Genomic DNA, 24,609 nt, shown 5'->3' on the forward strand with positions numbered 1-24,609 from the left:
CAAAAGAATTGAAGTTACCCAATGCATGTTATCAGATCATAGCACCATGAAAGGATAAATTAATGATAAAAGAAACTGCAAAAACCCAACAAACACATGGAAATTGAATAATACACTCCTGAGCAATCAGTGGGTCACAGAAGAAGTTAAAGAAGAAATTAAGACTTCTGGGAGAACATGGCAGACAGACAACAGCAACTACCGGAGGCTCTCTGAAAGGCTCGGCTCAGAGGCCAGGAATGATGCGGACTAAGGAGACATGAACCGGTAGAGATATGCTCTGCTGACTCAGGAATGAACTGGGCTGAGAGAAACCAACTTAGAATACAGTCCTGGTGCTAAAATAGGAACAGAAAAGACTCGGTGTGGAGGCTCGACCCCGCGCCATTGGAAACCGCCATTTGGGTTTCCCGCCACCCGGCGGCTGGCTGCCTCCACAAGCGGCTCAGCAAGGAGAGACGCGCAGAAGCTCTGGGAACAGGAGTCTGAGAACGGAGTCGAAAACAGGACGGACAAAGAGGCGTACACGAAAACTGACTGGTGGCGAGGTGAGTGAGAGAAACTGACCCCCTACCACAGTTTGACTCCAGCGGAGGACTTTCTGGGCTCGGGCAGTCCTGTAAGAGCAGGGCGCGGTGGTGACTCCAGCCACACATTCCCCTCTCGGACAGGATTGGTGAAAAGTGCCTGGCCTGCGTGATGCTGCTGGCGGACTCGGTAGACTGGCCTAACCCAGATCCCAGAGCCTGACGGTGGCCCGGAGGAGCGACTGACTCCCGAGTAGGCTGCCTCCTCCGCAACTCCCTGGTGCGCAGCGGTAGGCGGGAACAACTAGCCAGCGCAATTTGATCAGGCTGTGGCTGACAGGCAGGGAAGCCGGGCCTCCTATGTAAGCTTGCATTTTATAAGGAACAGAAAATATGGGGAAGGGAAGCAACAAGAAAGGCTCCTCGGCCCCCAATTCTGAGAAACAGGCAATAGTGGACACCGCACCAATATACATTAAGCGCCATATAGAGAGCCTCATAGACCAATTCAGGAATGAAGTTATCAATGACCTGAAGCTAGAAGTATGCAGAATAGTTAGAGAAATGCTAAGCATCACCCAGGAAAAAACAGATGGTGGAATGGAAGAACAGAAAAAGAGGAGAGAATTGCTTGATGGAGAAAACAGAGAAAGCATTGAGTATGTGAAGCAGGTTCAAAGGGACTATCAAGAAATTAAGAAGTCTATCCAAGACTGGCATAACAGCTTGAAAGAAACTAAGGACAGACTATCTGAACTGGAGGGCAGACTTGTAATATGGGAGAATGAAATGAAAAACTTCTTAAAAATAACAAAGAAACAAACAGCAATAATACAAAGACAAGAAGATGATAAGAGGAGCCATAACTTAAGGATTAAGAACATAAAAGAAGAAGTAGGGACACAAACAAGTGAACTACAAAAGCTACTCACAGAAATAATCCAGGAGAATTTTCCTAATTTAGCAAAAGGTAAAGATACTCAGATGTACGAGGCATACAGGACCCCAGCTACCTACAACCCTAACAGAGAAACACCCAGGCATATAATAATAAAAACTCCAGAAATTCAATACAAGAACAGAATATTAAAAGCTGTAAGAGACAAGAAACAGACCACTTACAAGGGAACACCCATCAGAATTACAGCAGATTTCTCTACACAAACCATCAAATCACGAAGAGCATGGGGGGAAATAATTCAAGCTTTGAAAGATAATAATCTCCAGCCAAGATTGAGATATCCTGCACAACTGTCCCTGGAAATTGATGGAAAAACGAGGTGCTTCCAGGATAAAGAGGAACTGGGGTAATTTGCAACCACCAATTCAACCCTACAGAAAGTATTGCAGGATATTCTAAAAAAAGAAAAATACAAAGAACCCAGAAATAGTGGCGGGGAGGCCACAACGAATGGAGCAGAGAACTAAATGAAGAAGACAAACTGACAGCTACTGACAGAAAAAGAGCTCAACAGAAATGAGACAGAGAAGATTGGATGATAGGAACAGCTATTTTGGAGAAAATGACATCTTAATAGGTAATACTGATTTAGTATCATCTTGTTTTGAAGTCGCATCTAGCTTTTGTTCTTCTGTCTCCAATGGTCTAAACAGGTTGTATCTTATTGGATTTTATTATGTACGATAGTATAAGCAAAAACCTTTTAAAGACAAGGAGATTATACAGAAACCATTGTTCATTTTCTGTTAGTCGATTCTAAATACTCTATAATGCTGTCATTCTCTTAAATGGTTTTACATTGTTTTGATATACATAATGCTACAGTATACGAAGTTGTACTGAAGGACTTCAAGGAAAGAGTCAATATGGTAACTACTTTTGGGTCGGAATTATCTGGTGGTGAAACACTATTCTGCTTAAATGGTTATGCTTTGATCTGCCCTGTTTCGCTGTTATGCCCTGTTTTTTTCTCAATCTCCACTCCATTATTTACTTTTTCATTTTTATCCGTTTAATTAAAGGGAAAAAAATAGCAGGATATAATATAGTAACCCACTTTGACTTTCTATTATCTTGATTTGAAGACCTGTATTACTCTCACCATCTTGTTTTTGACTGAGGTTCCTCTATTCTGTTTTACTGGATAGTATCAGGTTCAAAAGTTTAGGCATCAGCTGAGAAGATAATGAGATTCATTATAACGCCCATTCTCGTTGACTTTTATCTACTTTTGAAGACCTACAATGTCTCCAATGTTTTGGTTTTGTCGGTTTTGTTCTTTACTGTTTTGTTCAATTGTATTACAACTAATGATATAGGCAATTCTATTAGAGATAGCGGGAGGCATTATGGTAACCATTGTTGATCACCTTGTATTATGTTTTTATATTATCTATTATGTTCACCCTTTTGACTTGACCGATTCTGTTCTGTTATGTCACATTTGGTTTTACTCTCTTCCAAAAAAGCAATAAGAACCGTGGGAGCAATGAAACCCAAAATGTGTAATAGTCATTGTACAAAAGAGAGGAAAAGAAAGTGCTCTAAACTATATAACTGCATGTATATTTAAGTGTATAAGATAGAAAATGATATCACAGAGTTTTATTGGATCATTGAACAGAACTGTTTGCAGTATCATTGTTGGAATGTCCACTCTACAAGCTTTAATTTTGTGACTTGAACAATTATTTCTAAGATGGCAATATGTAATCCATTAACTAGTGATTTCCTACTGTGCATTTTTTTCTTCTGTAAATCTGTATAACTTGTACCCCTTCACTGTTTTTTTTTCTTTTCTCCTTAAATAAAAAATAAAAAAATAAAATAAAAAATAAATAAAACAACAAAAAAAGAAGAAATTAAATAATACTTACAAGCAAACAAAAATGCAAATACAACTTATCGGAACCTGTGGGATGCAAAGAAAGTGGTCCTCAGAGAAAAACTTATTGCATTGAGTTCCCATAACAGGAAAACAGAATGAACCCAAATAAACAGCCTGATGCTACACTTCAAACTTCTAGAAAAAGAAAAGCAGGCCAAGCCCAAAGTCAAAAGAAGGGAAGAAATTATAAAAATCAAAGCAGAAGTTAATGCAATAGAGACTAAGAAAACAATCCAAAGAATCAATGAATCAGAGTTGGTTCTTTGAAAGAATAAATAAAACTGAGACTCTAGGCAGCCTTATTAAAAAAGGAAAGAAAAAACTCAAATTCATGCAATAAGGAATGCAAAAGGTGAAATCACTACAGACTTTGTGGAAATACAGAAGATCATCAATACCTATTTCAAACACCTCTACTCTCATAGGTTTGTTAACATAGAAGAAATGGACAGATTCCTGGAAACATATGAACTACCAAAGCTGGGTCAAGAAGATACAAAACTGCTGAGTAACCCAATTTCTATTCATGAAATTGAAAATGTAATCAAGTCCTTACTTACAAAGAAGAGCCTAGGCCCAGACTGCAGAATACTATAAGAAATACAAAGAAGTCTTAATGCCGACAATCCTCAAACTCTTCATTGAAATCGAAAGGGAAGCAATTCTTCCTAAGTCATTCCTGGAAGCAAATATTATTCTAGTACCAAACCCTGAGGAAGACCCAACTAAAAAAGAGAACTACGGCCAACCTCCCTAATGAACACAGATGCAAAAATCCTCAATAAAAGATTGGCAAAAAGGATGCAGCAAATCATCAAGACGATTATACACCATGACCAAGTGGGATTCATCCCAGGCATGCAGGAATGGTTCAACATACATAAAAAAATAAATGCAATTATTTCTATAGGTGCTGAAAAAAAGCTTTCGATAAGGTCCAACACTCACTCATGATAAGAACCTTACAGAAAATTGGAATAGATGGTCTTTACCTCAATATGATGAAGGCCATCTATGACAAAATAACATCCAGCATCATATTAAATGGCCAAAAACTGAAGGCCTACCTTAAAATCAGGCACAAGACAAGGATGTCCCTTATCACTGTTCCTATTCAACATAATACTGGAAATACTAGCCAGAGCAATTAGATGAGAGAGGAATAAAAGGAGTAAAGATAAGAAAAAGAGGAAATTAAATTATCATTATTTGCAGACAACATGATATTCTACATAGAAGATCTCCAAAACTCCATTGAAAGACTCCTAGATATAATAAATAAACTCAGTAATGTAGCTGGATACAAAGTCAATACTCAAAAATCAATAGCATTCCTATACGCTAACAACAAAATCACGGAGAGAAAAATAAGAGAAGCCACATCCTTCACACTAGCACCCAAAAAAATGAAACACTTAGGAATTAAAGAAGTAAAAGATCTCTACAGGGAAAATTATAATACCCTGAAAAAAGAAATCGAAGAGGATCTCAGAAAATGGAAAGACACCCCTTGCTCATGGATAGGAAGAATAAATATTGTGAAAATGATCATTCTTCCAAAACTGTTACACAGATTTATTGCAATCCCAATGAAAATATCATCAACATACCTCATAGATCTAGAGAAATCACTCCTAAAATTCATCTGGAACCAGAAGAATTCTAAAATAGCAAAGGCAAGGCAGGAGGCATCACAATCCCTGACTTGAAGTTATACTACAAAGCTACTGCAATAAAATCAACATAGTACTGGAATAAAAACAGATCTGAAGATCAATGGAATAGATTACAAGATACAACAACAACTACAAACACACTCAACCACATTATCTGATAAAGGGCCAAACATTCACTGTACGTACGACAGTCTCTTTAATAAATGGTGCTGGAAAAACTGGCTCTCCTTATGCTGAAAACTAAAACTAGACCCATGCCTATCACCATGTACTAAACTAATATCTAAATGGGTCAAAGATCTAAATATTAAAACATAAAACACTAAATTTGTTGGAAGACAAATTAGGTAAAATTCTTGAAGATATAAGGGTAGGTAGAGAATTCATAAATAGGAATCAAACTGCACAGGAAATACTTCCCAGAATCAATAACTGGGATCACATCCTATTAAAAAGTGTCTGCATGTCAAATGAAATCTCCAGCATAGTGAAAAGAAAACCCACAAGAGACAAAATTTTAGTGAACTGTCCCTCAGACAAAGGACTTTTGTCTAAAACATAAAAAATTAAAAAAAATCAAATCCCCAAAATTCAAAGACCCAATCCAAAAATGGGCATCTGAGATGAATACACAATTCTCAGATGAAGAAATACAAATGGCAAATAAATACATGAAAAATGTTCATCATCATTAATCATTAGAGAAATGCAAATTAAAACAACACTGACATTCCATCTCACTCCAGAAAGAATGGCCAGGATCAAGAAAACTACCAACAACAAATGCTGGAGAGGCTGTGGGGAAAAAGGAATGCTCCTGCACTGTTGGTGGGAGTGTAGACTGGTGCAACCACTGTGGAGGTCATTCTGGAGATTCCTCAAAAAGCTGGGATTGGAAGTTCCATTTGACCCAACTATTCCACTTCTAGGCATACTCCCAGAAGAACTGAAAACATCATACCACAGTGATATATGTGCACCATGTTTATAACAGCACAATTTTTAATAGCCAGATCTTGGAAACAACCTAAGTGTCCATCAACTGAGGAATGGATAAAAAAGTTGCGGTATTTTTATACCATGGAGTACTACTCAGCTACAAAGAATGATCACATTGAGATATTTATAAATAAATGGATGCAACTTGAGACTATAGTCATAAGCAAAATAAATCAAACTCACATGTATAAATACCATATAGTCTCCCTAGATAAGAAATGGTAAGAGTATGTAAGATTTTATGGTAATCATGATTCTCCATTATATTGCTTTGCCCCATTACATTACATTACATTACATTACATTACATTGCTTTATAAGGCTTTGAAGCCTTATAATGTTTTCATTCACTAGTCGGAATGGTTTTATTTTGTTTTGTTTGATTTTATTTTGTGTGATGGTATGAACAGCTATTTTGAAGCAAACGAGACATTATGATAGCCATTGCTGATTTAATATCATCTTGTTTCGAAGTCCTACCATGCTTTTGTTCTTCTGTTTCCACTGGTTCTATCATGTTGTATCTTACTGGATTTTAATATGTGTGGTAGTATAAACAAATTTTTTATGGAAAATGAGATAATATAGTCTCCATGGTTCATTTTTGGTTGTTTGGTTCTAAAAGAAGTAATCAAATATCTTAGATAATCTAGGACAATTCTGATTACAAAGTCATATGCTTCAGTTTGTAACACAGAATAGCTTGACCTAGCTATAAATTTAATATACATATAGGAACATAAAAGAAACAATTAAATTATGTTACCAGAATCAAGAAAAACTGAGGAACAGCCAGTGGGTCTTAATGCAAATATGGGATTTTGTTCAAACTGAATAAGGCATGAAATGGCATTCAAATCAAAGAAAAAATATGAGTAAATGTAAAGAAGTAGATGAGTTCATCAACAACGAAGGATAGCAGAACCCACAAAAATGAATGGTGCTATATTTTGAATCCAAAATGCCTCAGAACAAGTATCCTCCTCCTGGATCCTCTCATGTCATTCAGCACCAGGGTCCTCCCAGCTCTCCTGCCCCTCTGACTAGGAAGCAGCTTTTATGACACAGTGGAAGCATGTGTGATCATGAGGAATACAAGATATGGAAACAAACTTTCTTCATGACTTGGTGATTGATGACCCACGCTCTGCAGAGGCCCAGCCTAACAGCACAGTAGCTTCCAGATATAACCAGACCAGAAGGGAAAGAGTTCAGCATTGATCGACTTATCCTGGAAATACACATATCAGATGAACAAAATTGCCTTGTGATAGCCAGCAGACAGCTCCCCAGTGATGATCCCCAGTTTGATGTATCACACTATGACAATGAGAAAGAAGAATTTAAAAGTTTGGCTCTGTTCGTGGGAAAACTGGAATAGAAATCAAGATCAACCATTGCAACAAAGACTCCACCCAGTGACATTCTTGTTTTTAATTATACAAATCAGTCCCCTCTGCAGAGCAGAACCCAGACTTGCATCTCTGCAGACATCAGAAGGAAGATTATGGGCTTTCTTGTAACCCATGTCTTAGTGGGCATGTACTTAATGCTTCCAATGACCATAACATCTGCCAGTGCTGTTCCAGTGGTGAATGAGAAGATCATCTTTACAGGGCATACAACAGTAGTAGAAGATGTTTCCCGGCATCTGCTCCATGACTCTGTATTTGGATCAGTTGCTGATGACCAGAAACTTACAATATGAGATACTTGGTCAAACAACATTTCCAAAGCAACCCACTCAGTTGATGCTCACAATGCAGAGGTGAACTCTCTCTCTCTCTCTTTTAGTCCTTGTAGTGGATTTGTTCTTGCCACAGGAACAACTGCAAGACTGTCATTTTGTGGAATCTAAGAAATCTGAAACTTAAATTACATACCTTAGAATCACATCACAAGGGTGAAATATTTCAGGTTCAGTGGTCAACTCATTAGAGACTGAATGTCTGGGATTTAAGTGAAATTGGAGAAGACCAATCTCCAGACGATGCAGAAGATAGTCTAACAGAGTTATTGTTCATTCATAGCAGTCACACTGTCAAGATATCTGATTTTTCCTGAAAACTCAATGAACCTTGGGTGATTGTATGCATCAGAAGACAACATAATGCAAGTATGGCAGATGGAAGAGGATATTTATAATTACGAAGACTCTGAAGGAAGTATGGAGTGGATCCAGAAGGACTAGGATCCTAGATATATCTGCACTTATGATTTTAGAGTCCCCTGTTTTCTTCTCATTTCCACAATTGATTTTACAGTTCAAGAGACATACAGACTTTGTCCATCTACCCCTCCATTATAGGTACCTCCAATATTACTATTGGCCCCAAATATGGGTATTTTCTAAATATTAACTGGGGTACCTGACTCAGCAAAACCACAACCTTAGATTTAAATTTTATTTAGGAATTTTCTACTAACAAACTCATGTCTAAAGTAGCTTTAAAAGGGGGAGATGGTTAAAATGTGTGATTATTTTTCTTTTTAAGATATATCTCCAGTCTGGGAACCAGCACCATGAGCAGGCAGCTGCCAGACTGGAAACAGCCAGACCCAAGACTCTACCCATGAGCCAGTGCCATTTGTGGACTTGGGGGAGAGAGAACAAGGCCACACCAGGAAGCAAGCCCAGTCTGGGAACCAGCACCATGCAGGGACTGCTGCCAGACGGGTAACAGCCAGACTCCAGTCCCTTCCGGTATGTGGGCTGGCAAAGAAGAAGTACCAGTCCCCCAAGCCCCCCCATAAGTGACTGGTTTGTCTGGAGAAACACAGGCTGTGATGACAGCTATGGAGGTGAAATGCATTGCATGCTTGTGGTGCTTTGGTGTTTCACTGACATTGCAGGTTTAGGGCCAGGGGTCTGGTCATAGGTTCAGAGGAGAGTGGTATACAATGTGGCATCTAGGGGACACCTCCTTCTGAGGGTTATGGTCTTGTTTTGAAGCCCTATATCATTCCCATTATTTTGTCGTGTTAAGTTTTATTCTGTTTGCTTATGTTAAGTCTGATGACAAGAGAAACTATTTCCAAATAGCAAGATATATTATGGTAGCAATTTTGGATTGTTTTTAAGTCCTTTATTGCAGTCTCCTTTTGGTTAAGTCAAAGCTACATGTTCCTCCTTTCCAAAAGTTTTTGCTTGTTAGCATATTTTTGTTGTTGTTGTTTGTTGTTATATTAGTGTATTTCTTGAGCAATTTTCGTATTATTCCTTCCCTTTCTGTGAAATGGTTTTTATTGGCTTGTCTGTTGTTTTAACTTGGGACCACCAAATTGTAAAGATGTATGTTTTTACCTTACAGTTGTACCTCAGGTAGACTGCCAAGTTGAGAAGAGTGATTTGATAGTTTGTATTTGTTTTAAAATTAATCTTTGATCAGTTTCTTTTTTTTTTGGAATGAGTCCTTGATCATTGTTTTTAATACCATCTCCATCCATGACCTGTTTCATTGGCAGGCCTGTTACTCTCCATGACTAACTATATATGCACCTATAATGGAATAAATTGCTTTTCTACATTAAATAAATAAATGATAAAATGGCCCCCCAAACTTCTTGTGTTTGGAAAGCCATTGGATTATGGGGTGCTATAGCTGACTTACTGTTAGGAGGTCCCTGCGACAATGATCTAGAAGGTTGTACCGCCCTCCTCAGTACTTCCCTTCACTCTCAGCCTCTTGGGCACCATGATACGAGCTACTTTCCTTCACCAGACTGTCCCATGATGTTGTTTCTGCCCTGGAGCCTGCTGACCATGGACTAAAGTTTCTGAAATTGTGAGCCAAAATGAATCTTTTCTCCTTTAAATTGTGCATGTCAGTTATCTTGTCTCAGCAATAAAGAAACTAAGACCTTTGCTACAGAATGGGTACTAGGTAGCAGAAGCCTTGTGAGAAATGTTGATTTCTACCTCTCCCTCTGACTCACTGATTCCCAGTAGCTGTGCCAAACTGGATGTATAAGAATCACCCAAAAAACTTGCTTAAAGTACAATTTCCAGGGGTTGGGGATATAGCTCAGCGTTATATATGGCTGCATGGCAAGTTTAAGGTCCTGACTTCAATTCCTGGCATAAAAAAAAATATGATTTCAAGAGTGAGATGTTTATAATCTGATTTAGATTATCTTTAATGGATTTCTGGAATTATCTCACAAAACTCACATGTTCAACTTTTTGGTAATGGTGACTTTAGAAAATGGAGTAAATCTTTCTTAATCTTGTTCCATAGAACTAGTGGGTTTAACCTTGGAGAATTTCTCAGAAAAAAAGAAGTCAACTGCTTATCCCACATCCACTGGCATGGATATGGCTCTGGGTTTAGTTCTCCTATTTCTAACCATTGCCCAATGTACTTGGTACTCAGTGTCCACAGCATCTCCAGCCTTCTCCTGATCTTCCCCACTGAAACCCATGCAGATGAGTGGACCCTTGTCACAGTGCCATCATCAGGAATCTAGTCTTCTTGGATGCTGGCAGCTTCTTCACGAACCTTGAGTTGCTTCGTTGTAGACTGATAACCTACCACCCCTAACACTGTCTTTTCTGTGGGGCTGTGTCCTGACTGTTGGTGAAGGTCTTAACCCAACACAGAATAAAATAGACCCTAGTGCTCACCATAATCATCGGAGATGTGAAAACAAAGGCTTTCAGCAGGGAGCTTATATAATTGTTGGGAGAAGGAACTGCAAAGAAAAATGGGAGAAAATATTGAGAAGGTTGTTACAGTAGTTTGAGGAGAGAGATAGGCAAAATTTCATACTAGCAGAGAGAACTAAGAAGGAACTGAGAAGGACAGAAAGGACAAGGGCAATGATAATACCAAGGTATCCAGCTTTATAAAGTGATTTATTAGCTGGATTAGCTACTTGCTTCTGTGCCACTTATTCCCTATTTTTTAATTGCACTCAAAGATTTCATGCATAGGGAAGCACCATGGTTACCTGAAGTCACTGTGCATAGTTGTCCAGCTATAAAAAGCATTATAAGTACCATGATGTCAAGTGCTTTTTCCTTGGCTTCAGCCAGTTTTCTTAATCACAAATATCAAAAATGCCTAGATATGCACAAAGCAATCATTTTCAACCTGCAATAATAATATTATTTTGACCCTAAAGTAATCCCTTGAAATGTGATTTTTTTTTAAACCACAAATAGCTTCTTAGGGCTGACACTTTCTACCTTCGAGACCAATAACCTGGAAAAAGAAATAGTGGCAGGCTACTAATCCTTTGACTCCTGTTTTTCCCTCATGAGCATTCAGCTTTAATAAATTTACTTCTGACCAATTTTTAAAGTTGTTTATTATTTTAGTATTTGACTTGGGAGATGATGTTTTGGTAAAAATAATACAAAGTCATGTTCTGGTTTTAGAACATTTATTTCTCCCGAAATTCTGAAAAATGTGCATAGATTGAAAGAAAAATGTAAAATTTATATTTACTTTTGGGTTTCAGAGTTGACATTCCATTTACAAATGTATCAACCAAAACAAACACAGACTGCTGTATAGTTGTGGTATATTGATTCTTCGAAAAACTATAGCTACCTTTTACTCTTCTTACAGTTGCTAAGTAGAACTATTAGTAACAATAAGTAGCAAGCTTGTAGGATTTATCATACCCAGTTTTGCTAATGATCAACTCTAAATTAGAATGTAACTCTCAGGCTTTATTTGCAAAGAAACTAAACGCATATACAAAGTCCACAAACTCTGAAATCCCAATTTGACTTCCTGACCTGTTGGCCACAACTGTTGGAGAAAACACTATCAACCTGAATAGCAAGTTTCTTTTAACAATAATTTTGTTTTCCTTAGCTTTTTTCTTGTAAGAAAATAACAATGATTGCCAATTTCCACCTTTTCTGTGCTCCACAAATACTTTCCTCCCACACAGAGAGCTTTAACAACACAGTAATGAACTTATTTTCCTCCTTAATGAATTTGTTAGCCTAGTGTATCCAAACCCCTTTCTCCAACAGCAGATGAATTCATTGCAAGAAAGCAGACAGGTCCTGGCCAGAGGAAGGGAGTTGCCAGCTCCCTACTCTGCATGACTTCTCTTTCCAACTAATAGTTGGTATGTCATCCTATGATTTTTCCTTAATCAATGGAGGGTGATGTTTGTCTTTGTTCAGCAAAGCAGGCAGAAAATCATAATATAATATGATATAACATAAGATAGCATAGCATAATCATAACATACACAATAGCTGTGGGCTAATTCACTAACACATAAACTGAACTTCTGACAGAGGCAAAAACCCTCCTACACCTACATGTAAGAACAAAACTCGATTGCAACAAGAATTTGGAATTGAAAACCAGTTTCCAAGCAATAAGGGTATGGAATTACCTTATTGCAAAGAAATTCAGCACAGGCTAGGACTTGACAGGCTCTCAGAGACCTGACAGGGTCCTGCCTTGCCAACTCCCCAGCTAACACGGAGTAGAAGAAATGGCAGGCGTGTCAGTCCATGGCTTGTGCTGTTCCATATCCACTAATGTCAACTGAATTCAGAGTGCTCAGCAAATTTTAAAACACATACTTTTAAGAGCAAAATCAAATTGCTTATCTTCTTTAAAAATGTGCTCAGTTTACCTAAAATTCTGTGTATTCATGAGTGAAATCATGCCCCAAAAGAAAAGGCAAAACAACATAAAAGAGGCAGAGAACCTGTATGCCAGTGCCTGCCTGAGTCACAGGATTACATTTTTCAGTCCTAACCGCAGGTTGGATGGAGGCTCCATAACGTGTGAAGTAACTAAAGCAAGCTCGAAAACTTCACATCAAAGAGGCAAATGACTAGGCAGGCCAAAACTGGATTTGAACACCACATGGCCAAATGTGTACCCAGTATTGGTTCTCTGTAGTTCTAACTCAACAGTACCAATCCTTGAACTGACAGGTATCTCCAAAATATATATCTAATAAAATATTAGCAAAGGAATATAGATTTTAAAGAAAACTCATTTCTTTTAGTGAAAAGTATTGTTTTATTTATTTATTATTTACTATGTTTTATCGAGAAAAACTCTTTACTCTTAAAATTCCAAAACACTTGCTAAATAAAATCTTTCAGATCTGATGTTTAGTGACTATAGAAAAGCCAATTTGTACCTGAAATCAATATCTTTGCACTCCTGTTGCCTGCCAAGTTACTAATCGTTCAAAGTACCAGAGCGCCCTCTGGTGATACTTTACAGTTATTGTCTTTACTACTAATTCAGAAATTTAGTATGGACCCATTAAATTCTAGTTTTATTTTTCTTCTCAAATCCATTTTATTTTAACGAGAAAAAAAATTTCAAAACACAACCACCAGAGGACAACTATGGTACATACGTTGAGCACTGCCACCCCCAAATCAGTCACCCAGAGCACAAGACATCTTCATTCAGTTGGACCCATTAAATTCTATGTAACTCATTTTACAAGATAACCATTCTATCTTACATGATTGATTCATATGGAACAACAAGTAATATATCCTAGAATTTGTAGAATGAACTACTAAAATTATTCTGTTCTGTAACAAAATGTGATGATCATTATTCGACACCCACCATGAGTTCCCAAGAAGTATAATTTTTTTGTTTTGTTTTGTTTTGTTTTGCTTTGCTTTGTTTTACTGGGGATTGAACTCATAACCTCCTGCTTGCCAGGAAGGTACTTGTGCCACTGAGCTAAAGCCCTGGCCCAAGAAGTATAATTTTTAAAAGTATGAAATTAACACATTCTTCCACATCAGGAGTTATAAAGTACTTACAGCTACTGTGCTTTTCATAAGGATGTGGATATGTAAGCACATGAAAATTCTCATAGGTAAAACAAAAAGTCTCTATGAAAGTTCAACATTCTGTATCCCAGTTTCTGGTTGCTTTAGGGGAATTTTGGGTATTTGTTTCATCCACTTGACCGTGAATTCACTGGTTCAGGATACAGTACAAGCCTCGTGGATTCCCCTTGATTATACCAAATACTTGTACTACTGTCTCTGGACACAGTGCAAATTAATTCCTCTTTTGTTACCAATTTTCCCTTTTTCCATTATGCCCATTGAAAGTGCAGATTCTGGAGTACACATTTCTTGAATTTTTCTTCTATAGGCAAGTGCCTTCTCTTAAAAGTTCTGAGGGTCAAACAACAGTGTCTTAAATTATGATCTTTTGAGAGTGAGAATGTAGCTCAGTTGTAGAGTGCTTGCCTTGCATGAACAAGGCCCTGGTTCAATCCTCAGTACTGAAAAAAATAAATTAATTAAATGATTTTAGCCCTGTGCATGCTGAGTATTTTGCACAAAGGAGTCTGGGAGACCTCAGGAACAAGTTCTCTCTGATTACCTGCTTACACGTCTCACCAAAGCAAATCAAATGAAGCACGAGTCATTTTCCCCAAGGTGGGTCACAGAAGCTACAAAGCCTCTCCTTCAAAGTAAGCCATAAAACACAGAATGGTCAGTCTCTTCCTTCTCCCCTAAAAACCCTTATTCCAGACGGTTGGCCCCACACTCTGGAAGAAAGCACACTCCACAGAGAAGCCAGAAAGGCCCTGGATATGAAGAGACTGGCCTTGCTATGGCCATCACCCACCTATCGCCACTAGGTCATTCTGTTTAATCACATTTCTAACTGGACGCCCATTCTTATCAAACCTAAGCATAAAAACAGCCAGTGTTCCTAGATCTTTGGTCCTCATTTCTGAAAATCCTTATGTCACACAAAACTTCAATTAAGTAAATATGCTAAATTTTGCTCTTGTTAATCTGTCTGTGGTTACAGGAATATTGGCCCTGATCCTCATGATGGCTGAGGAAAGGTTTCATGTCTCTCCACCCTATACTACCTTAACCAGGATCTCTTGTGCAATTTACTTTAAGGATCTTGGGCTTAATTTGTAAAATGGAGATACGAATAAAGGAAATCTCATGGTGCTGTCATGAAGATTAAATACAATAATGAAGTTAAGGTATCTAGCAAGAGGCTGGGAACAAAGGAAACATTTAGTAAACATAATAAGTATTATTTCTAGGCTTTATGAGATACACTCTAACATTTTATTTCCCAATAATCTTTTCTTTTTGTCACTTTGCTAGAGAATTTTTGATCCAGCAATGGAAAAGGTAGATTTTAAAATGTGGGAAGTTTTTGTTTCAGAAGCCTGAATTTGAATTACTTACTGATAATCCTAACACATTTTGGGGGGATTTACCTAGAAATGCAAGTAGTCCGTTATTTTTTCCATTTGCAGGAGTGATTCTCTTGATATCCTTCTAAAGGAGAGCTGAGAAAAAGGGCTGCTGATGTTCTAAAAGTATAATAGCAATATATGTAAGTCCTTATGCTTGTCTTTCAGTCACCAGCAGTTTCTTTTTCATTTACCTATCATTTCTAATGCAAACTGGTTTGTGAGGGGGAAAAAAACTTCATGTCATTTAACTTTCCATGCTGTTTTTAGTTTTATTTATATACCTACCTATTTATTTATTTATTTATTTATGCAATGCTAGAGATTGAAATCAGTCTTGTGCATGCTAAGCCCAAACTCTCCCAGTAAACTATAATACCAATCCCTATTTATCCATTTCAGGTGAATGATATTATGATATAATATCCCTGGAATAGTCTGAGAGTCTGAGGGCACTACTTTGTCTACAGGTTCATCACAGATAATAAGGAACTTTCTATATCAGCTCTTGAGTGCTTATAGTAAAACTTTTATTCCTGTATCTCTAACCAATGCAGTGACATCCTGTCAAGGTTCTCATATTCTAAATTATAGACTACACAGTTACTGATTTTTTGTACACCTTTTATTTTGGAGGTGTTTAAATTACCTCATTAGATGTAATCAAGCCCAAAGTATGCTTATGAGAGAAAGTGAGTGAAAGTTACTTTTCAAGCAGGAAACTCAACATTATAAATACTTAATAGATTTTTATCTATGCCCATCCATACTGTCCGTTACTTAGAAATTAAATGTTGAGTGGTACGATATGGTTACTATAGTAACTTGAAGGGCACTGGAACACTGAAAATGAGAATATATTAAATGCAGATCAAATTGAGTATATTTCACATTATCAATCCTCTTCCTTTAGGACTAATTTTCTCCAATAGATCTTCCTTCTACATTATATAAAATGCTTATTTCTCTCTTTGTTACAATTTTCAAAGTTGTTCTGATTACTGAGTATGTGTGAAGCTGTGGATTTAATCTTCAGCACACCAAAAAATAAAAACAGAAACAAACCAAAAACTGCAAATTAACATGTTTGGTTCTTTTTTGCTTTGTTTTCAAAAATGATGTTTTGTCTTTTTTAAATGTAACTTAAAATAACTGTGTCTCTGTGTTATTTAGCTTTCACTGGATAATAAATAGTACAAGTGCCCTTTATTCTAGAATACACTTTTAAATAATCTTTTTTTAAAATCAGAAATACACCATCTGACCCTTATTGTGATTGTTTACCAATCATTTAAGTGGCATATTATAGTATTTTAGTGCTTTTTGTAGTGCTAATATTAACTTCCCTACCCATAAAAAAAGCCTTCAAATATTTAGATGAGATCAAATAGTTAGCATCTGCATTTTTCTAGATATTAGAAAGAATTTAATCCTACAAAATAAAATGCCTTTAGAAGGAAAACAAAATGACCATGCAGATGTTTGGCATCAAAGACAGAATTATCTTCTATCTCTGGTTAATGTTCCCAAACTCCAGGCAGACATTTCCACTAGATTTTTCTCCATTCCCTTCCTTTCTGGCTCTCTGAATTATAATTAGGGACTTGGAGGACAGGTCTGACCTTCACTCGTGCTCATTTTCAGTATTATGCAAAGTCTAATGGAAGATTGTTCTGTTTCTTCACAAATGATTGATTCTGCTTCTTTCGTGTTCCAGACACCAATCTGTGGGATGTTGGCAGTTGTCTTACAAACAGTAAACAACTAAAGACGTACTGCATTCTAAGCATGCAAAAGCAGGTGCTGCTAGTTATACCTCTTGCTCCATCCATCTCCTATTGTTTTCTAAAAAGAACAATTTCATGACACAGCACTTCACTAAGACTTTCAGAAGTTGTTCATCATTGGGTTGTGTCCTGGGAGAGCCAGGGAAAGGGGAGAAAGACTGTAAAATCACTTTCAGTATCCTGGACAGATTGGTTCCTGGACTCTGGATGGCAAATCTGCAGATGTTTCAGACTCTTATATACGGTGGCTTAGTAGTTGCATAAAACCTATGCATATCTCCTGCATATTTAATTATTCACGATACCTAAAACAATGTAAATGCCATGCAAATAGTTGTTATAATGTATTGTTTAAGGAACAATGACGAGAAAAGTCTGTAGTCTTTAGAACAGACACAATATTTTCCAAAATACTTTGATCCATGTCTAGAGAAGGTTGTGCGCACTTTCTTTACAAGCAGATCCCCAAAGACAGTACATTGGCCAGGACTAAGAAGAAATGAGAGGTGCAGTATTTCTGTGGCTCAACATTTAAGCTGAATACAGTTCAAATAACTCACATATATCTCCACTGCTTTTTATCCCAAAACTCTGAAGAGAATGAAGTATCATTACCAAAAACAAAAAACATAACTAACAGACACAATGAGTCCTGAGGATGTCCAGGGGCAAAATACTTACTTACCAATGAGAAATCTGATAATTCCTGCATAGCCTTTCTTGGGTGGGCAGCTAGGCAGTTCTTTCTTCTGCAGTCTTTCTTCATCTTCCCAAAGACACCCGCACCCCTCCCAGGGGTGCTGGCTGCGTCCTGGGAGCAAGCTGAGTGAACTGTAAGGTCCCTGAGTTTTTTATAACGGGCTTTCTTTGGCAATGCAACACCCCCAGTGCTTGGATTCTTCCTCATAAAAAGAGGCCTAGACATTTCAGACTCTTTCAATTGGAGTGTGTAACAGAAAGATGGGCCATTTTTCTTGTAACATTAACCACTGCTGATAGCATAACATATAGCACATTATTAAAATGTTTAACCAGGTGTCATAGCACATACCTATAATCCCAGCATTTTGGGGGCTGAAGCAGAAAGACTGCCAAGAATTTGAGGCCAGTCTGGGCTGTACATGAGTTCAAGGCCTGCCTGAACTACAAGGCCTGCCTGAACTACAAGGCCTGCCTCTCCAAAAACTAAAAGAAAAAAAAAGAAAAATTTAAAAAATAATAAAGTGTTTAACATTTCTTTTCCCAGAATCTGTATTATAAAATGCCTTCCAACCAAAGGTGAAGGAAACAAGAAATAAATTTTAATGCATTCATTCAAGAAACCCAAAATGATCTAGCATATTCTGTGAACCAAAAATTATAGTAGATCCTAGGGCTAATGAAAGGAATAATTTGTAGCCACAATGTCAGTACATGCTGATAAGCTCAGAATTTCACTGAGGTTGTGGAGAAGGAAGTAAACAGGCATATTAAAAATGAATGGCGGCATAGTCCTGTAAGAACTTGCCTCTGGATATGAGCAAAATGTTTGTGCCAGCTTGAGGAAGGTGCTGTTCCCTGGAAGTGCATCAGTAAGTGGGCATAAGAACACAAGGAAAGCACGTACCTTGATTAAATTCCATGGGTGATGGGCCCCCACAGCCAACGATGAAGTGAATGTGTGCTGCTTTACAAAATGAGTTCTATTCTCCACCTTCTAAACAACTGTGGAAAAGACACAGGCACAGATTGCTAAGAACAGAGAGGACTTAGTGTGTTTACTATTGATATTTTCCTATTATTTTGTTATGAAATTTTGTTTTACCTTTTGTCCATAAAACAAAACAAAACAAAAAATTAAACGAATAGACAGGAAAATGGCACATCTTGGAATGTACCTCTGATGCTCCTGCCACTTTAATGGTGTGTTAATTTGGGAATCTTCCACAGCAGTGCCACAGACTGTGTGGGCTGAACAACAGGACTGTGTTGAACAACAGGGTTTCTTCATGATTCTGGTGGCTAGAAATCTAAGTCCAAGGAGCTGAAAGAGTTGCTGTTTCTGAAATTTGCCTCTCTTTGCCCTTTTTGGACCACCATTGAAGAGATAAAAATGTGTAGATACCTTTTTACTACTCATCACAAGGGCTGTGACCAACACCCCAAAACAAAGATAGGTAGTATAGTTTGGATCCTGAGTATCTTTCAAAGGCTTGTTTTTGTTAGTCTTGTTCTCCAAGGTGATGCTACTGGAGAGAGGGGAAGACCTTTGAGAAGTAGAGCCTAGAGGTCCTCTGTTATCAGGTTGCATCCTTGCAGGGGACTGTGGGACAGTCCCTTCCTCTTCTCATCTGCTTCCTGCTGATAAGGTAGACAGTTTTGCTCTGCTATGCACTCCGACTGTGATATACTGTCTGATCACAGGTACAAAGCAATGGGGCCAATCGATCATGGATTGGAATTTCTAAAAGTATAAGCCAAAATAAACCTTTTCTCTTCATAAATTGATTATGTCTAGTACAGGGATGAAAAGCTGAGTAACACATAGCAGGTTAACACAAGAACAAAAAAAAAGTTAAAATTTTACAGAACACAAGGAGTTTTCAGAAATGATGACCCAGACACTCAGGACAAATTGTATAATATTATACTTTATTTCAATGAAAAATGGATGGCTGTGTAGAAATATAATTGGGCAGAGTCTGAGGCAATAGCAATACACTGAGGGGGCACTTAGTGAGTGCTGTCTGCTCAGATTCTTCTCTGCCACTCTGTGTAGAAGTCTTCTCTCCAGGTATATGGCAGGAGCCCTGTCACACGAAGGTCATCAGGGAAGAAGCATAAGAGATTGATATTGCTAGGTCCTATGGTTTGCTTTGGAGGAAGAATTCTAGTTTTTATAAGCCACCTTACAGAAGAAGAATTCTAGTTACTATGACCTACACTGGGGAATAAAGAATTTGAAACAGAAGGGTAGAAAAAGACCAAGGAAAAAAATTGCTTCTGAGGCCTTCTAGTCCCCTTCAATTCCAAGTACTCAGTATTTCACAGTGCCGTGCTTCAGGTTACTGTGTTCTGAGTCCCAGCACTGTCTTCCCCTAGTATCTTCACATAGTCTTTCCCCTGAGTGTATCGGTGTCCTGATCTTATTTTACAAGGACACAAGTCATATTGGATTAGGGCATATGATCTTGTTTTTCCTAAATTACTTCACTCAACTCCAAATAACTCCAAATATTTAAGTGGAGTTTAAGACTTCAACATACGAATTAGGGGAAGGAGCACAATTCAGGCCATAACACAGTGTCTTGCAATATATCACAAACATAATAAGGCAGCTGGACCTGAGAAAGAGAAAGACTACCACAAAGGAAGGAAGAAAAGAGGGGAGAAAGGGAGGGAAGGAAAGAGGGAGAGACTCTAGAAAGAAGTTTCCTGTTCTTCTTAAACTTTAGCAGCAGGACTAAGGTTAGGTTTCACTTTATGTGGCATCTGTTGTAGATTCGTAGAGGCATCTGGAGCTCTGCACTAGGGAGTATTGAGAGGAGAATGACAAGTGGTCATCATCCTACAGGATGCACTTTCCTCCCCAGGTCCTTTTAGGAAGAAAAATCAACAAATGTTTGGATATTCTGCCACACATATCACACGACCATGGAAACCGCCACCACTATTTACCACCAAATAATCATTTTTGCGGTTACTACCAGTTGCTTATCGCTTACTAGTTCAATCCAGCAGAAAAGTTAAGGGCAAGAACCCAGAGTCAGACAACCTTGCACTTGAATCCTACTCTAACACTTACTGTGTGACCCTGATCAGTTTATCTGTGCGTTATCTCATCTGGAAATTGAGGATAATGACTGTACTGGGCGAAGGGGTTAGTGAGGGTTAGGTAAGGCAATTAATGTGAAGATTATTGCTCTAGCTATTAACATTTTCAGAGACTATACATAGTAGCAGATGCTTTATATCTTATCTATTTTAATCTCTGCAAAATTTCCTATGAAGTCTGTATTTTTAGCACCAGCATCCTAGTGTTTTACTGAACCTTGATATTTCTGAGGACAATTCTCATGAGAAGTTTCAGAACTTCCTATTCTGAAACTGACAGAGAAAACAACTTCCAGATCACTTCCTTCCATTTCTCTGGATGGTGCATTCTACTCTGTGTGTGTAGATACTTTCCTGGCACAGTTCCTATGACAACTTCTCTCTGGATACTTTCCACTCTCCTCAGACATCAACAACACTCACGGTTCTTTCTATTACCAAAGTATATCAAACAAAATCATAAATAAAAGGCTACCTTTATTAATGGGAAATCTAAAACTGGAATACACTAACCAAAACAATACTTGAACTTCTTTACTTAAATTATATAAAGCTCCATATGTGCTCTTTGCCTCCAGTATAATAATTACTAATATGTGTAATTAGATCTCATAGTTATTAGGTTGTCATAACCACTAGTACAATGCAAAGCAGAGACACAGCTTACTTTTGATGTTAAAGAACTCTCTCATTCTGTCTCCTTTTCCTTTTCTTGTTTTTCTTTCTTTCTTTCTTTCTTTCTTTCTTTCTTTCTTTCTTTCTTTCTTTCTACAAATGTTTATCAAGCACCAATGAGCTTGGTGACAGGGGCGAAACAGCAAACAAAACAGATACAAAAGTTTTTCTGTCCTCATGAAGTTTACATGATAATGACAAGAAACAGATACCAAACACAACAGACACATTACATCATGTGTGAGAACATGTTAGACAAAACATATCAGGAAACAGGGACAGGGTGAGGAGGACTGGGAGAGCAGGAGAGGGCGGCTGCAGTACTAGAGTCAAGCAAACCCTTAAGGATATGAGAGTGAGTCCTGGGGATTTCCAATGCAGAAACCTGATTGGTGTAACACCCTGAGGTAGGAGTGGCCTGATGCTCTAGGAAACAGCAAGGAGGACAGTAGATGGAACAAAAGGACAAAAGGAGGGTTTCCTTCATGTGCAATCCTAGGGCTCTCAACAAGAATGCAGCAGCTTAGGTTTGACAGTTATGGTTGGGCTGTGATAATAACAGGCTTTAGGGTTGAAGGCTGGGAAGTCTAGAAATGAGAATTTAGCACAATAGAAGCAGGATGACTGGGAAAAAGCTTATAAAATCCAGGCACTGATGGTTTCTGATGGAGGTGAAGACAGGTAGACGAGTCTACAGTAATGCTTCCCGAGTACAGGCCTGGCAGACTTAAAGTCTTTTCCTTGACATTTCTTTTGGTTTTATTGTCTGTTGTAATTTGCCTTACCATATAGCATGAATGTAAACATTGGAAACTCTGTGTGTATAAATATATAGTCCAGGGATCAATAACACAGTGGCCGAACTGCATTAACACCTAATAACTAACTGGTATTCAGGAGAAACATTTTAACATGTTTATTTCATTTCTTTGGAGATACTTTGGAGATATCAGTATCAAAACTGCTCAGTCATATCATACTTTTATTAACCATAATGCTTTTTTTCTTTGTTTGAACATGCTTTTGCTATATAGCCTAGGCTAGCCTCAAACTGAAGGTCAAATTCTCAGGGCTCACCCTTACAAGCGCTGAGATTATAAGTACACACCACTATATCCAGCCATTAACCATAATACTTTTTATATCTCAAAACTTTAAAAGGAGTTTCATCCAAAATGAGCACACAGGATTATTATTTTGCATATTAGTAACAGTTTTTAATTAGTGAAATGGTGGTGTGTAAGTTGTGTGATTATGTGGTTACGCAGCTCTATCTTTTTACTTTGTTCTATTTTTTGACACAGGATCTTTCTGTGTAGCACAGACTGGCCTCAAACTCGTGATCTTCCTGCCTTAGCTTTCCCAGTGGTAGGATTAGAGGTGGGTACTACGATCCCCATTTAAGGCACTTCCATCTTTGCGGGAGTAATATATAAATAAATACCTGCCTGTGCCAATATATGCCAGAGGAACAGTTCCTAGATCTAAGGCTCTGTGCTCCTTCCCTTAGCAAATGATCCTGTTGTCTGCTGTGACCAAAAGTCCTGACCCTCCATTCATCAGAACACACCCGTCTTCCTTCTGAGAGATCCCTTCATAAAGATGCTGGTGAGAGTTAAGAGTGAAAATATTCAACTATACACAGACTACATAATTGTTTTGTGGCTGTTTAGTAGCAGATAGTGTTTGCTTAGAATAACATGGACTGAAATGTACTTCTGCTACAAAATGCCTGGTAATAAGACAGTACGTGAGAAACAGAGAATGCATTCTATCTAATGACTACAGGATTCCGATGAAATCCAAAAACTGTCTGACCCTCACTGAACTGTCAGTCTAAATTCCTATATTTTAGTTTTTAACACATGTTCGTAATGGTCAGAGTATCTAAATGTCTTCCTGCCACACTGGCACTTGTCTTCACTGCCATGCACATTAATCTTTACACGAGGGCATTCTACTGGTCAGAATATCATTTGCATTTATATAGAAATTATCTGGTTTCCATAATCACTAACCTGGTACTGAGTCATGAATACTCACATTAACTTCCACACTCAATTGTTTTCTTTTTAAAATAGACTTTATCTTTTGAGCAGTTTCAGCAAAACTGAACAAAAAACACAGAGTTCACATATGCCCCTTTCCCTTTTCAGCTTTCTCCATTACCAACATTCTATAGCAAAGTGGTGCATTTGCTAAAATGTGACAAATCTACAGTGACACGTCATTATCACTTTCAAAAGAAAGAAGTACCACAAATTTAGGTTAAAGATCCAATTAGCTTTTGTTGCGATCTTAGAATGAAGAAACACCTTATTCTATAACCTAGAATGAGCGTTCTGATGAGCTGAGCAAAGAACACTGGGATTCATATTCCAAAAAAAGTGTTGAAGAAAGGAGAATCAGGGACTGCAAAGCAGATTAGTCATGTCAAAGTCACTTTCTTTCCGGGGTTAAAATAGAAGAGATTTCCTTATTGTGTTGACTCCAGTTGACTGAACACTACTGTTTTCCTGTAAAACTGGCCATGTGTAAATCTAGTTTGATTACGAGAAACATGAATGACTCCATTCTGGTTTGATCTGCTGCCTAGTGCAGGAAGTCACTTCAGAACAATGGCCTTGGCAAGCACAAGGTCCTGAGTTCAATTCCAGTACCAGAAAAACAAAACCAAACAAACAAAAATGGCCTTCCACAAACTTCATTTAATGTGTACTGATTGTATTGAGTCTCATTCTGGGTGTTACATATCCTATGCGTTTTGACAAGTGTATGAGATTCAGCACACTGCCCTCTGATGCTGGGAAGCCACAGCAAATTGTAGCTCTCAGTCACCATGTGATCAAGAGAGCAAACAGAGAGGCATATGCTTATAATACCAGCACTCTGTGACTGAGGAATCTGAGGTAGGAGGATCTTAAGTGTGAGCCTAAACCAGTTTAATGTATCAACTCTAGCAGGATTGTCTCAAAAATTAAAAGATGAAAAAAAGGCCAGGGGATATAACTTCAAGCAAAGGCCCTAAATTCAATCCCTAGTACCATATACATACAAAATCCACAAACAGTTGCTTATGTTGCTTAGC

General features: G+C 37.9%; 1 pseudogene; it reads left to right on the forward strand.

Annotated features, from left to right (window-relative positions):
- Positions 1–7,109: 7,109 nt before the first annotated feature.
- LOC100732013 (histone-binding protein RBBP4-like) lies at positions 7,110–8,250 on the forward strand (annotated as a pseudogene).
- The last annotated feature ends 16,359 nt before the right edge of the window (positions 8,251–24,609 follow it).

The sequence above is a fragment of the Cavia porcellus genome, unplaced genomic scaffold (assembly GCF_034190915.1).
Source record: "Cavia porcellus strain 051 isolate PalLab524CR breed Dunkin Hartley unplaced genomic scaffold, mCavPor4.1 scaffold_15, whole genome shotgun sequence".
NCBI lineage: Eukaryota > Metazoa > Chordata > Mammalia > Rodentia > Caviidae > Cavia > Cavia porcellus.